Raw genomic sequence first — 13,076 nt, forward strand, 5'->3', positions numbered from 1 at the left:
CTACCAGCTCTGTTCTTCGCAGGCATGCCTGGTTGAAGGATCAGAATTTAGCTGAGCATGTTAAGACAAGGATTTTGGATGCTCCTTTACAGTCTGATGTGTTGTTTGGTTCGCCTGTGGAAGCTGTTTTAAAGAAAATGGAGGACAAAGCTAAGTCTATGCAAACTGTTAAAGATTTTTTGCAGGTGCAGCCACCGAAGTTTAGTAGAAATTGGCCTGCTAAGGGGTGGACATATCCTGCTTATGATTCTCAGTCTAGGGGTAGGTCTAGACGTGGTAGGGGCAGGGCTCAAAGTTCTTTTAGGCCTAGAACAGGGAGTTCACCTGCTCTGACTTCTGGTGAGGGCAGGGGTCAGTCCTTTCGTAAGCAGACCCAATGACCTGTCTTTTCAGCTGCCAGCAGATTCTCGTCTGGCAGCTCCTTTGGGGGGAAGACTGTCTCTTTTCAAAGAAAATTGGGATTTAATTACTCAAGACAAATGGGTGTTGGATATCATTCACCACGGTTACAGATTTTATTTCCATACAATGCCCCCTTTCAAAGGCATGCCAGATGTTCCTCCTCTGCAAAGAAAAGAGGCTCACAAACAAGTTTTACAGTTACTTCACATAGGGGCCATTCAGCCAGTCCCTGTGTCAGAAAGGGGCCTAGGATTTTATTCTCGCCTGTTCCTTGTACCAAAGAAGGGGAACACGTGGAGACCAATTTTGGATTTATCTCTCCTCAACACGTTTTAGGACATTCCCAAGTTCAAGATGTTGACGTTACAACAGCTTTTACCTCTGCTGGGCAAAGATCACTGGATGGTAACTTTAGATCTCAAGGAAGCTTACCTTCATGTGCCTATAAGGCTAAGTTGCAGAAAGTATCTGCGGTTTCGAGCTGGAAATTCTCATTATCAGTTCTCTGCATTGCCCTTTGGCTTATCTACTGCGCCCAGAGTATTCACAAAGGTTCTGGCTCCAGTGATAGCTTACTTCAGGCTTCAAGGAATTCAAATCTATCCTTACTTGGACGACTGCCTGATTCTGGCTCAAGAAAAGGAAGACCTTCTACAGCATCTGGAATATGTTATAGCAGTGCTAAGATGCCTAGGGTATTCTGTGAACGAAATAAAGTCCAGTCTAGTACCCTCTCAAGACATGTGCTTTCTGGGTGTAAGACTGAATACAGCAGCCCAGATGGCCTTTTAACCCCGGACAAACAAAAGAGTCTGTCACTTTACTTCCATCAACTATCTCATCAGTCCGTGCTGACTGCAAGGACAGTCCTTCAAGCATTAGGGTTCATGGCATCTTGTATTCTGGTGCTTCCCAATGCCAAACTGCATATGAGGAAGCTACAATGGTATCTCAAAAATGTATGGACACAGCACTGCCAGGATTTGGACACTGTCATTCAAATAATACCTTGCATTCAAAAGGAATTTTTGTGGTGGGCTCAGGAATGTCACCTAAACAAGGGACTCTCTGTGACCCGGCCAGAGGCAAGTCAGATTCTAACGACAGATGCCTCGGACATTGCTTGGGGAGCTCATCTAAATGGAAAGTGGATACAAGACAAGTGGCCTGCCAGACTACAGCATCTACATATCAACATGAAGGAGATGTTAGCAGTCCAGTTTGCATTGATGGCTTTCAAGGAGTTACTTCTTCCAGGGCAGGTGTTGATTCTAACAGACAACACAACTGTCATGTGGTACATCAACAAGCAAGGGGGAACACATTCTTATCCTCTATGCAGGCAAGCAATGATTTTATGGGAGACTGCGCTAAGCTTGCAACTTACTCTTCAGGCAAGGTTTCTGCCAGGAGCACAGAACTCCTTAGCAGATGTGTTAAGCAGACAAATCATGGATCCCCACGAGTGGAAACTGGATCTTCATGTATTTCAGAAACTGACAGTGTCATGGGGAACTCCAGACATAGATCTGTTCGCTTCTCCACTAAACCACCAGCTGCCAAAGTATTGCACAAAGGGGTTTCATCACACAGCTTGGAAAGTGGATGCTCTGTCTTTCAGTTGGAAAAACCTTCATGTGTATGCCTTTCCACCTCTACCGCTTCTTCCAAAGGTACTATTAAAGGTCAGACAAGACAGGCCAAGGATGATTTTGATAGCTCCAGATTGGCCTCGCAACACTGGTACCCACTACGGAGTCTGGTAAAGAAGCCTCCATGGCCTTTACCTCTGATTCCTCATCTGTTATCTCAGAAGGACGGTCATCTGCTCAATGTCAAGCTTCACTCTCTTCATCTAACAGCCTGGCATATTCTGTGTTGAAACACAGCAGGTCTCAACTTCCTCAACAAGTTTTAAATGTGATTATGGAAGCTAGAAGGCCTAGTACTAGGAGAGTGTACGCAGAAAAATGGAAGAGATTTTTATTTTGGAGTACAGCAAAGAATTTGGAGATTTCAGAGCCTAATTTGAGTGTGGCTCTTCAATATCTTACTGAATTATTGGACAAAGGTTTGTCCTTCTCTTCCATAAAGATTCATGCTGCAGCAATTTCAGCTCACTATGATTGTGACCCACCTTTGTTTTCGCATCCTTTGTTCAAGCAGTTTCTTAGAGGGGCAAAGAATATAAGACCCCACGTAGAGCTCCTACTCCTGCTTGGGATCTCAATTTTGTGTTGGAAAAACTTACTCTACAACCTTTTGAGCCTGCAGCTACTGCTGAATTGAAATATTTGTCATGGAAGACTGCTTTTCTGTTGGCTATTACTTCTGCAAGAAGGGTGTCTGAGTTGCAGGCCCTTATGGCAGTAGAGCCCTTTTGATTTTCCATAAGGACAGGGTATCATTACGCACTAATCCTTCCTTTATGCCTAAGGTGGTTTCTAGTGTGGCTTTAAACCAAACTATTCATTTGCCTACGATTTTTGCAGATCCTCAAAATAAAGGGGAAAAGATTTTGCACACTTTAGATGTACACAGGCAATTGCGTTATTATTTGAGCAGGACTAAGAATTTTAGGCAGTCTCAGCAGTTACTTGTTTCTTTTGCTTTGAGTTCACAGGGCAAGCCTGTGTCAAAACAAACTATTTCTAGGTGGATTGGCTTTTGCATTGCATTTTGTTATTCCCATCATGGTAAGGAGATTCCAGCTGGGATCAGGCCTCATTCCACTAGGGCTACTGCCACTTCAACAGCATTTCTAAGGGGGGTGGCAACTAAGGATATTCTGGAAGCAGCTACTTGGAGTTCAGTGCATACTTTCTCTAGGCATTATCACCTTCCTATCTACTCTAAGACTAGGGCTGGTTTTGCCACAGCTGTTTTACAAGGCATGTTGTCAGCTCCTACTACTACTTTATAATTTGCCAGCCTCCCTTACCTCTGCTTTGGGATTCTACCCAATAGTCAGGACTGCAGCAATGGAAGACGAAGAACATAGTACAGTTTTGTACCTACCATAAATGTAGATGTTCGAGGATTCCATTGCTGCAGTCCAATTTACCTCCCTCCTTTCCCTCTGTATTTAGGGGTGGTTGTGTAGGTGAGTTGACATGCTTACGTTTTTATATATATTGTTGTATATATTGTACATGTTTTTGGTGCAGGTTGTTTTGGGACTTGTCTTTTTGGGTCTTCTGACATCTGGGGCAAGAAAAGACTGAGGATATGACGTCGGTCATGCGCATTAGTACCCTGACGTACTGACGTCAGTCTAATGCGCCCTGACCGACGTCAGCCTTATACTCTGGTATTCGGGCCGACTGGGACGCGGACTATACCCAATAGTCAGGACTGCAGCAATGGAATCCTCGAACATCTACATTTATGGTAGGTACAAAACTGTACTTTTTGGTACTTACTTTCCTCACTTGCTTAGAGAAAAACAGCTCTTGTACTCACTTTCCTCACTTATCTAGAGGAAAATAGTTTTTTATTCAGGCATGTCCAAGGGTCAGCTCCCAGTATTCTCTCCTGTCTATCTGATGAATCTGGGCATCTTGGGACAGTGTAGCAATTACCTCATGTACACAGACAACCCTCTCCTCCTACCACCCAACACTATGCACTTATCCAGCCAAACTAGAGGTAAAGCTCTCTCCAACCAAGACTGAACTTGACAGTCATGAGGAGAAGGTAAACATTTGCACCACACCACACTCATCACATAGTCTCACTAAATCTACACCACCAAAATCCACATATAGTAACACAAAAACATTCGCGGAGGCTCTCAATAATAATCTGCTCAAGCAACAGAGACCTCCAAAGCAGAAATGCAAGCAACCTCCATCCCCCAACACAACCCAAATGACACATAGCCCGCAGACTCAGTGTGCCACTCAGCCACAGCCAATAAGGCAAAACAACGTACCCAACACACTAGTCATAGGTGACTCTATAGTCAGGCACACTGATGTCCCACTCACCTGGCTAAACAAGGAGAAGGTTACTGTCAGCTGCCTGTCGGGTGCCAGGATCCACCACATAACCCACGCACTCAGGTCACTCCACAACAAGTACAAATATGACTCTGTCATTGTCCATGTTGGTGTGAATGACCTGAGACGTACCTCCTTGGACTACATGAGAAGATACATGGAAGAGCTCTCCGATCTTGTAGCCCAGGCAGGTATGACCCCTAGCCCTGAGTAGCATTCTGCCATCACCCAGAATGATGCCGCAGTACAAGGACAAAATTATTGACTTCAACAATTGGCTAAGCTTCTGGTGCCATTCTAAAGGGATCCAGTATCTTTCTGCCTGGGATGACATGGTCAACAAACCACAATGCTTTGCCAGAGATGGCCTGCACCTGTCACCCCTGGGATTCTGGATACTGGCTAAGGTTCTTGCCGCCCCTATAGTGCCTTTTTTAGGCAAGGTTCAAATGACAAATTCATCACCGTAACAGGAACAGGCAAGCAAAAACTGAGGGTGATGCTACTCAATGTTAGAAGTCTAAATCTCAAAATGCACTCACTCGAGGCACTCCTTAATAATGGAGAACATCGATATCTGTGCAGTGACTGAGACCTGGTTCAAGGCTTCAGAGAGCACCCCTGCACTGCCAGGCTATAACTCATACCACACTTTTCGGCCATGTAACCTGGACCGGAACACCAAACGCGAAGGTGTGTCCATATTCATTAAGGATATCCACACCTCCAGGCTAGTTGCTCAGTATAATGCAGCTGAGGTTATCTAAGTGCAACTAACTCTGGGCAAAACTGCAATCCAAACTGTAGCTTGCTACAGATCACCCACCATGCGCCAGGATTCCCACTCCTCTTTTCTTGATGTACTGGAAAATATTAGGGTTCAACCAAACATCCTAATAATGGACGACTTCAACTACCCCATCATTAACTGGGAAAACTACTCGTGTACCAACTCCTTAGCTCAACGCTTTCTGGAATTCATAAACTCTAATGCCCTGGATCAACTTATCCACACCCCCACCAGGGGCAACAATATCCTAGATCTAGTCATTACCAACATGGGTGACCGGTGTTCCACACCTGAAGTCAATGCCTCATTGGTCTGATCCGACCATAAGCTAATTACCCTAGATATCCACATCCTGCCCTCACCCCCCCCCCCCCCAATTAAGGAAACCATGGTAAAAAATTTCTCCAAAGCCAACTTCATGCTTCTTAAGACAGAAGTGGTGAACTTCATGACACCTATGCAGATGGACAATACAGTTATGACTACTGAATCCTACACAATTACACTTTATAAGCACTTACATGAGTGCATGGATCGTGTTATCCCAAACAGAACCAAGACGCTATCCTCCAAAAAAAGGAAGCCAATCTGGTGGTCCCCTGCCATAAACAAACTGTACAACAGAAGGAAGAAACTGTTGCAAAAGAGAGTAAATTCCCATGAGTGGAGGAGCTTCCTGGTCAGCCTCAGTAAGAAGCTGCGATTCCTGATAAAATCCTCCAAAGCTAGTTACGAAAACAAAATCGCCACTGATTCTAAAGACAACCACAAAGCATTCTATAGCTATGTCAAAAATCTCAATGGCAACACTCAGATCTGCTCTGAGTTACAGCACAATGACACTAAATATACAGACCCAACTGATATTGCTAACATCCTGGCAGATAGGTTCAGTGCTAACTTTACCCCCCTCTCACCCCCTAAAGAGCTCATCTCTATACCGGTAGAATGCAAAGTTCCTGTAATCATGGCTGCACAGGTAAAAACCACACTCTCCAAAACCAAGAACACAGCATCCATGGGACCAGACAACATCCCAGGCTGCGTTCTACACGAACTACAGAACGAACTGGCACCCACACCTAAGTACCATGTTCATTCAAAGCCTCACCTCGGGCTTTGTGCCTGCTGAGTGGCGCAAAGCGATGGTTATCCCACTCCACAAGGGGGGAGCCACCACGGACCCCGGGAACTACCGCCCCATTAGCCTGACGAGCCTGGTCTGCAAGGCCATGGAACGTATTATCATGGAACTTATAAACAAAGACATTTGGACCCCACCCAGTTCGGGATTATAAAAGGCAGATCATGTCTCCTGAACCTGACAGACTTCTTTGAAGCAGTCACCAAAGCCGTTGACAAGGGTAAGGTGGTTCACACAGCCTGTCTAGATCTTGCCAAGGCTTTCAACACCATTCCCCACTCTGGAATTATAGATAAACTCACTAAACTAGGTATAAATCCCTATGTCACAAGATGGGTTGCCAACTGCCTCACTGACAGAACCCACTCTGTGAAAGTAGCAGACTCCAAATCCGACTTCAGACCAGTGACAAGTGGAGTACCACAGGGTTCAGTCCTTGGTCCTCTCCTGTTTTGTATATACTTCTCTGAAGTATAGGCTAACACAGAAGGTCTTTGGCTAACGAAGTTCGCAGATGACTGCAAACTAGGAGCCATAATCGAAATTCCTAACGATGTGGACATCCTACAAAAGGGCCTCACTGAGACAGATACCTGGTGTCAAAGCCATGGCCTCAAGCTCAATGCCAAAAACTGAATTGTCATCCCCTTTGGTAAAAACTCTGTACCCATAAACTACAACATAGGCGGTGGTATACTTAACACAAAAAGTGTGATAAGAGACTTTGGGACACAGGTGGACAGTAGTCTCTCCTTTGATAATCACATTGCCACAGTAGTCAGGAAATCCTTCTACGTGGCACACCTCATCACAAAAGGTTTCTCATCCAGAAAAAAAGAGGTCATTGTTCCCCTCTACTCATCACTCATTAGACCCATTATAGAGTACAACGCCCCTTTTGGTATGTACCTCACAAGACATCTACAGTAACTGGAAAGGCCGCAGAAATACCTCAAAAAGAGGATTACCAGCCCCAAACAGATGCCCTACGCAGACAGTCTCACAAAACTCCAGCTTTACTCTGTCGCATATCGACTACTCAGAGGTGATCTCCTGCCTAACTTACAAAGCTATGTCAAACCCAGAGCTGTTGGACATGCTCCAGTTAAAGAAATCCCAATCCCTCCATGCTACACACTCTAGGGACCTAAACCTTGTCATCACAATAAACAGAACATGCTGGAGGGATAGATTCCTGTCCCAGAGACTTCCCATACTCTGTAATAAACAATCTTTCTATATCAAACAAAGCTCCTCATTAGCACTCTAAAGAAAAATCTTGATGATTGGATGGGAAATAGGAAATTCACCCTGGGGATCACCTCTGTGGCTCTGCCCGACAGTGGCACAGGAAAATAATTTTCTTGGATGGTAAAAGCCAGGGTACCTTTTTGGCTGGGCTTGTATAGGCCCCAGGGCCCATAGCCTAGTACCTACCTATGAATAAGATGCTTGTATAAATATATTGTATTCTTGCTCAAATATTCTCCAATTCTCTCCAATATTCTGATCAAACACAAGTGGTTGTGGCTTGTGAAATCCATCTGCTATATTAACATATCTCAGTGAAGGTTCTTGCAAATATGCAGGAAGACACACACTTGTACATACACATATACATGTACTTGTAATAATACAATGAGCCTTTGTATAACTGAATTTCATGAAATAAGTTTCCTGGGCACTGCAACTCTTTGAAATCACTTTACTGTAAAAAAAAACACTTGCCTTGAAATTGTTTTACTATACGAGCCGTTTATCTTGTATTTACTTTAAAGTAATTTGTCAATATTATTTTACTGTACGAGCCTTTATCTTGTAATTGCTGTAATGCCAGAGTCATTTGTCATCATTTTAAGAAACATTTCAAACAACTGCACGGTGCGAATAAACTGGGCAATAGAAACTGAGGGAAAGAAACCTTTCAAAGTAACTGTACTTTGCGAATAAGCCATCTCAATGTAGTGGCACTTTACAATGAACTGTTTCAAAGTAATTGCAATTTGCGAATGTATTGGGCAGAAGAAGCTCAGAGTGAGAAACACTTCAAAATAACTGCACTTTGAGAATAAACAGTACACAGTACACTGGTATTTCCCCCAAATGGCTGCATTTTGCCAAACAACTCTGTACAGTGCAAGAGACACACTGTAATGGCAGCACTCTGCAAACAGACACACCCAGGCACAAGAAACTTTTCGAAATGGTTGCACTTGACTGCATTTCCCGAAATAGTTGCACTTTGCACACAACAATCTGTTCGGAATAAATGCACAGTAATAAGCACACACTGTAAGCACTTTTACACACTTTGAAATACTTTGAACAACTCTAATTATGCAATTCAAGGCTTCAAGTCAATGCGAAGTAGTAACTTGCGCCAAATCACAGTAATTTGCCAAAATACATGCAGTCGCCTTTGCTTTACTTGCACTGATTGTGCCCTTTTCTGCCCTTTCTATTATATTAGTTTTGCTCATTGAATCTCTTAATGTGCCCTTTTGTTATATTTGTCTTGCTCATTTAATCTCTTTCCATGCCTATTACACTTTCTCATGTTCGTTTTACTTTAAACATGCTTATTTTGCAATTCTGAGGTAATTCTGAACCCTTTATGCACTTTTCTAATGCTAGTTTTATCTAATAACTTGGTTTCAAACATTTCATTTGATTAATGAGCTCTTTTATACTTTATACTAGTTTGCTTAATAAATGTTTCTGTGCTGTTCGTTTGCTTAACAATATGTTTTGTGCCCTTGTAATGCTGCGTTTTACCTCTTTTAATAAATAAATCATTTGCGTGTGTTCTCTTTTCCTTTTGACTTGTTTCTTAAACTTTTTAGGCCTCGGTTCTTTTAGTTTGCCTTCGCCATTACCTCTGCACCTCGTGTCTCCGAGGAACAGTCTTGCCATCCTGGTTCTGATACCATGTCGCTCGCCAGGTCAGGATAAAACAGGCAAACATTATGGGTTCTCGTTCAAGCAGCTTTATTGTATGCAAACACATCATAAATGATGTTAAGTAACTTTAATTTATAAACAAACTAGCTATCATGCACATAGATGTTAACACTCTGGCTGCATCTTCAAAATACCACTGACGCCAACACATGCTTGGTATTTATATGCATACACAGATCTTGGAAATGCTTCTTAAAGGTACAACACACCCATTATTCTACAGTCCCTAAGCAATAACAAGAATTTATGTATCATGAAGCCAGACAAGGGAGTGGGTTTGTGTTGATGGATCATTTCATTTATTCCTTAAAAATGTTGGCATATCTGAACAATGGGAATTTTTTCTCCAAGGCATCACAAAATGAGATAAACATAGCCTACCATGGCTTTGATTTTTGAAGACATCTTTCTCAATTTCATTCTGCGAGCTAAGGCAAGGGAGTACTTTGTCATTAAGAACCCAAGGATCCCTGCAATATTTGGGATCCCTAGAGCCTCAGATCTGTGACCGACCTTCCTCTTAGACCTGTAGTAGCTTCAGCAGGATCGAAGACCGAGCCCCTTATGAAATATGTGGATTTGAAATTAAATCCCTTTAACAATAAAAGGCACCTTTTGAAAGACTCCTGGCACTTCCTTGAATGCCTGGCTAACACCGATTATCTGATTGTTTGTTTGTCACTATGGACATCAAGGACCTTTTTAAAGTTATACCCCACGATCTTGGTCTTGGCTGGTTCCTCGAAGCTATGGTAAAAGGCTCTGACCTGAATCGATTTGACACCAGTTTGGTATACCAGTGTATGGAGATTGTACTCACCAATAACCGTGTCTGTTTTGAGGGCGAGTTTTACAAACAGCATAGGGGTGTTGCTATGGGGACAGCGTCGGCCCCCATCTTTGCTAATATGGTGCTGTGACCTGGGAGACCAACATGGTATTGAATTCTCCCCTTTTCGATAAGGTGGAAAGTTATACAAGATACGTGGATGATATTTTCTTTCTATGGAAAGGGAGTAGAGACAAATTGATGGAATTTATTGACTTCCTTAACCACTTTATGGATTTCTTGGAGTTGACTAATTCAGTCAATTTCTTTGATGTTACTGTAAGTAAGAACAATGTTTGTGGGAGGTATGAATCTAACATTTTTAAGAAAGAAACTTTTTCCAGTGCATACCTCCATTTTGACAGCAGCATCTCTTGTGGCAGAAGAGAAACTTGGTAAAGGATCAATTTATGAGGTTAAGCCAGTTAGTGTTGGATGATGATATGCTTCAAGAGGAGGGATTCAAGCTTTGTGGTCTTTTCAGAGATTGTGGCTACCCATCGGAGTAGGTAGACAAGTGGTTTACATGGGCATTGGAGAACAGGATTACCGAATATGGGCCGCTCCTGCGGAACCCACATTCTGTACAACACAAGGAAGCAAAAGATGACAACCTATGACAAGCTATGGTGATTCAATATAACAGGGATGTTTTCTCCCTTCGGCAAGCAATAATCTGTCACTGGAACACTATTTGTGCACCCTTGAGTTGTTGGACCAGGTGAAGCACAAAACAAAGTTTTGAGTATAAAAACTTCAAACTTTTTTGGAAAATAACAAAGAAGTGATTAACATAGTCACCAAAAATGTGGGGATGAAAGTTTCTGTGGCCTGCAAGCAATACATATTCATCTTACAAAGCTCCCACTTTTTGGTCACAGGATACCCAAAGCTGATTATGGTTAACGGGAACTATAAATGTGAAATGAAGGGGGTTGTTTGTATTGCCTTCTGGTTGTCCTACCTTGCATTTTGTGTAAGCAAACCCATTGACCCTCTTAAAAATAGAGACTACCAACACTTACATGCTATGAAAAAAGCACAAACTACAAATGGTCTTTTTAAGCATTATGTAGTCCACAAAGATTTTAGGGTATTTGTTTTCACAATTTTGGAAAAAGTCCCAATGCCTATTAGGGGAGGAGACTGGGAACTTCGATTAGAACAATGTAAGTTTTTTTTTTTTTTTTGGCAGCTCTTAATGCAACAGTTGTATTCATGATTTATTAGCATTAAACACATTCTAAAAGGTAAGGCTGCTGTTACATGATTTTCTGTTCTGGATGCAGTATACATACTTGTTTAATTTTTTTGTTATTTTTACTCGTGAACTTTTTAATAATTTTTACTAAACCTGGTACATTTTTTATAATGTAATATTGAAAGGCTACTCATCATCATCTTCTTTCGGCTGTTCCCATTAGGGGTCGCCACAGCAGATCATCTGTTTTCATTTCTTCCTGTCCTCTGCATCATGCTCTTTCACACCAACCGCCTGCATGTCCTCTCTCACCACATCCATAAACCTCATCTTAGGCCTTTCTCTTTTCCTCTTACCTGGCAGCTCCATCCTTAGAATCCTTTTCCCAATATACCCAGCATCCCTCCTCAGCACATGTCCAAACCAATGCAGTCTTGCCTCTCTTGCCTTGTCTCCAAACTGTCCAACCTGAGCTGACCCTCTAATATAATGATTCCTAATCCTGTCCATCCTAATCACACCCAGTGCAAATCTTAACATCTTTAACTCTGCCACATCCAGCTCTGACTCCTGCCTTTTCGACAGTGCTACCATCTCCATCCCATATAACATAGCTGGTCTCACTACCCTCTTGTAGACCTTCCCTTTCACTCTTATTGGTACCCGTCTGTCACAAATCACTCCTGACACTCTTCTCCACCCATTCCACCCTGCCTGTACTCTCTTCTTCACCTCTCTTCCACACTCACCATTGCTCTGAACTGTTGATCCCAAGTACTTAAACTCATCCACCTTTACCAACTCTGCTCCCTGCATCCTCACCATTCCTCTACCCTCCCTCTCATTTACACACATATATTCTGTTTTAGCCCTGCTGACCTTCATTCCTCTCCTCTCTAAAGCATATCTCCACCCCTCCTGGGTCTCCTCAACTTGGTCCCTACTCTCACTACATATCACAATGTCATCTGCAAACATCATAGTCCATGGGGCCTCCTGTCTAATCTCATCTGTCAACCTGTCCATCACCACTGCAAATAAGAAAGGGCTCAGAGCTGATCCTTGATGTAATCCCACCTCCACCTTAAACGTATCTGTCACTCCCACCACAGTCCTCACCAATGTCACACTACCCTTGTACATATCCTGTACCACTCTTACATACTTCTCTGCCACTCCCGACTTCCTCATAAACTACCACAACTACTCTCTAGGCACCCTGTCATATGCTTTCTCTAAGTCCACAAAGACACAATGCATCTCCTTCTGACCTTCTCTGTATTTCTCCAACAACACTCTCAGAGCAAATATTGCATCTGTAGTGCACTTTCCTGGCATGAAACCATACTGCTGATCACTAATCATCACGTCCCTTCTTAACCTAGCTTCCACTACTCTCTCCTATAACTTCAAGCTGTGACTGATCAATTTTATCCCTCTGTAGTTACTGCAGCTCTGCACATCACCCTTATTCTTAAAGATAGGTACCAAAACACTTTTTCTCCACTCCTCAGGCATCCTCTGACTTTCCAAAACTTCATTAAACAATCTGGTTAAAAATTCCACTGCCATTTCTCCTAAGCACCTCCATGCTTCCACTGGTATGTCATCTGGGCCAACAGCCTTTCCATTCTTCATTCTCTTCATAGCTGTCCTTACTTCCTCCTTGCTAATCTGCTTCACTTCCTGATTCACTATCCCCACATCATCCAACCTTCTCTCTCTCATTCTCTTCATTCATCAGCCCT

The 13,076-nt window shown here is 42.8% G+C and overlaps 1 protein-coding gene across 1 annotated transcript in view; it reads left to right on the forward strand.

Annotated features, from left to right (window-relative positions):
* The window catches only part of MED4 (mediator complex subunit 4), a 472,011-nt gene that overhangs the window by 91,689 nt on the left and 367,246 nt on the right, over positions 1-13,076 (forward strand). The window lies entirely within an intron of this gene.

This window comes from Protopterus annectens, chromosome 5.part1, assembly GCF_019279795.1.
Source record: "Protopterus annectens isolate FY-2018-M chromosome 5.part1, PAN1.0, whole genome shotgun sequence".
Lineage (NCBI taxonomy): Eukaryota > Metazoa > Chordata > Ceratodontiformes > Protopteridae > Protopterus > Protopterus annectens.